Source organism: Oncorhynchus kisutch, linkage group LG28, assembly GCF_002021735.2.
Source record: "Oncorhynchus kisutch isolate 150728-3 linkage group LG28, Okis_V2, whole genome shotgun sequence".
Lineage (NCBI taxonomy): Eukaryota > Metazoa > Chordata > Actinopteri > Salmoniformes > Salmonidae > Oncorhynchus > Oncorhynchus kisutch.
In genome coordinates, this window is record NC_034201.2 from 42,299,718 (window position 1) to 42,302,835 (window position 3,118).

The 3,118-nt window shown below is 42.5% G+C and overlaps 1 protein-coding gene across 1 annotated transcript in view; it reads right to left on the reverse strand.

Moving 5' to 3' along the window:
- Window positions 1-411: 411 nt before the first annotated feature.
- The window catches only part of LOC109880020 (uncharacterized), a 234,318-nt gene continuing 231,611 nt past the window's right edge, over window positions 412-3,118 (reverse strand). The window contains exon 19 of the mRNA XM_031807688.1: window positions 412-2,640. The gene's annotated coding sequence lies outside the window, so the exon portion shown is untranslated. The remainder of the gene's footprint in view (window positions 2,641-3,118) is intronic.

Here is a 3,118-nt window from a genome sequence, read left to right on the forward strand (position 1 = left end):
TCCCTCCCTCCCTCCCTCCCTCCCTCCCTCCCTCCCTCCCTCCCTCCCTCCCTCCCTCCCTCCCTCCCTCCCTCCCTCCCTCCCTCCCTCCCTCTCCTCTGTTATTTCTGGCTCCCCCTATCTCTGCTGTGCCATCCCGGGTGCTCCCTGCGGCAGGGGAAACAGTGAAACATCGCTCAGGGCTCAGGGATAAGGAACAGTTCCACTTGTGTTCCCCCCTCTCTATATGTTGCTTGTTGCACCCATTTTAAAGTATGTTAGCAGAGCACTGATGTGGTCTCTACTCTACACTGATGTCTGTGGGTTTGCATTGTTAAGGCATCTAAATTGCTGGTTCAGATTTTGGTGAGACAACGGAGGGGAAAGTGAAAATAAGATGGAAGATATGAAGGAAATATATTCATATTTCCCCCCCCCCCAAAAATGGTCTTCCTGCTTTCAGCACACAAATGCATGGCTAGAAAGAGAACCCACATGCCTAATGTTTGTTTTTAAACAGTATACGGGTTTTTTTAAGCCCCAAAAAATCTAAGCAAAGAAGAAATTCAAATGATATACTTTATATAATCTCTTTACTATAAGAATAATATACTACCTTTACCATATGATAAAACAAATGCAAAATCAAGACACATTTTTTTTTTTTTCATTAACTTCCAAAATGATACAAAAAATAGACAATGTCTTTTAGGGTGGATGGAAAATGGAAGTATGGCTTAAAACAACATAAGAAAAACAACAACGTAAAAAAAATGTAATGTATCAAAATCACACCTAAACACGGAACGCGGAACACGGAACACGGAACACGGAACACGGAACACAGAACACGGTAGACAACCAAATAAAAACACTGATCGGCACTGTCACAAAATGCAAACATACACATGAAGGATGTGGAAGAAGATGTAGAAATTGAGGAGAGATAGTACATTATTAATGTGGATAGGTAACATTCTGTTTCTCCCGTCTTAACTATTTAAACTCTCCGAGCTAAAGTTGATGGGATCATTTTGAGTATGTAGTAAACATGACATCCGTGACACTCAAGCTGCCATAAGACTTCTTTAACTGTATAAATATATCTTAAACAATGACTTTGGCAAAATTAAAAGAAACATCACATACATGTATTACTATATACAAAAACACACATCACACGGGAAAAAGGGGAGAAAGAAAGACAATTGAAAAGATTGGATTCAGATATGTTTTGCTGGGCATCTGAGGATTAGGTCACTGTTACAGTGCTGGGTAATCCATGTATCACCACGTCGACTGGGACACCACTAAACACCTCATGTTGACTCATTAGTCTGTCTATAAAGTGTCTCCCAGTTTGACCTATCTCAGATCCTCAACTGTTGTATGGTAACAAGGAGGAACAAGAGAAACATTTTGAATGGGCGACCCATGACCCCCATGACCCCCATGACCCCCATGACCCCAGTATCATGGTGAGAAACACAACAAACCAAAAACTATCAAGGAATAATTCATACAAAGAAAAATAACTCAACACAATATAGCAAAAGTGAAATGGCGACATCCTTTTAAAACATATGGTTTCCTTCATTGAGATTTCATGGTGGATGGCAGAGAGAGAGAGAGAACACTTTAACAAGAGGTTTTCTAATGTACAGTTACAGGGCACTGCTGAGCGGCTCCACAGCAAGATTGCGGTCCAATAGACCAACCACACAGTAGAGACACTGTTGGTATCCAGAGCAGGTTCAGGCTCTGCTCTCTAACTCTGACAACCACCTAGGAGCTTGGACACGATCGGTACACTTACAGCCAACATGGAGTGAATGGCCGGCTATGTGTCATCATGGATAAATCACTTGCTTTCTGTGGTGCCGAGTGAACGATTCTAGTCGTAGAGATGAAGTTCTCTGCATGAGAGGGAGAGAAATGAGTAGGCGCTGTTTTCAGCGACCAAAAGAACTCGAAAGCAGAGAGTTTCTGCAATGGTGCATGGTTAGTGCTACCTAGAGTGTCTTTCTGTGCCTTAGGGTTAGTTAGGGAATGTGGCATCGTCTCTATCCAGCACACTGTAGTACCAAACAAATGTCTAAATGTCTGGTTTGGCTAATCTTGATTCATGAGTACAGCAATTGTATAAATCTAATTCAGTCTTTACTATTTAACTCACATTTTAATGTCTTCTATCATTCTCAAACAATTTATTAATTTATCTTTTTCAGATTCATAAATAAAAAATCTCTCATATTTTCACTTGTGTATATTACACATTGAAGATGGGAAAAACATAGTGTTTTGCACAAAGGTAAAACACTAAATAAAAGGATAAGTCAATCCTCTCCCAAATAAATAAAATTCATGTTTAGCTGGGTTGGGTTTTCTGGGTAATCTGTGACCTTGCGTTCAACTCTTACGAATTCCAAAGAGGTTGTTGTAAATGCTGCGTTTTCTTCTTATTGATTTTTTCTCCTTTTAAAAGTTCAAATGTGATTCCTTTTAAAAAAGGGCCTGAGTTACGGGTTCTATTCCTTCAACGTAGGACTGACGAACCAGTCCTAAACTGGAGCCTTGGGTACATGCTGAGATCCACGCCTGAGTCTTTCCTCTCATACCCAAACATCGCTTACATGGGAGGAACGATCATTCCAGGAATCACTGCTGGGTGGAGAAGAGAGAAAGAGAGAGAGAGAGAGAGAGAGAGAGAGAGAGAAAGAGAGGGGGACGGAAGAGAGAGAGGGGGAAGGAAGAGAGAGAGAGAGAGAGAGGAAGAGCGAGAGAGAGAGAGAGGGGGAAGGAAGAGAGAGAGAGAGGAGAGAGAGAGGGACAGAGAGAGAGAGAGAGAGAGAGAGTGACACAGAGAGAGAGAGACAGAGAGAGAGAGAGAGAGAGAGAGAGAGAGAGAGAGAGACAGAGAGAGAGACAGAGAGACAGAGAAGAGAGAGAGACAGAGAGAGAGACAGAGAGAGAGAGAGAGAGAGAGAGAGAGAGGGGGAGAGAGAGGGGGAGAGAGATAGAGGGAGAGAGAGAGAGAAAGAGAGAGAGAGAGGGGGGAGAGAGAGAGAGGGAGACAGAGAGACAGAGAGGGAGACAGAGAGAGAGAGAGAGAGAGAGAGAGAGAGAGAAGGGAGAAGAG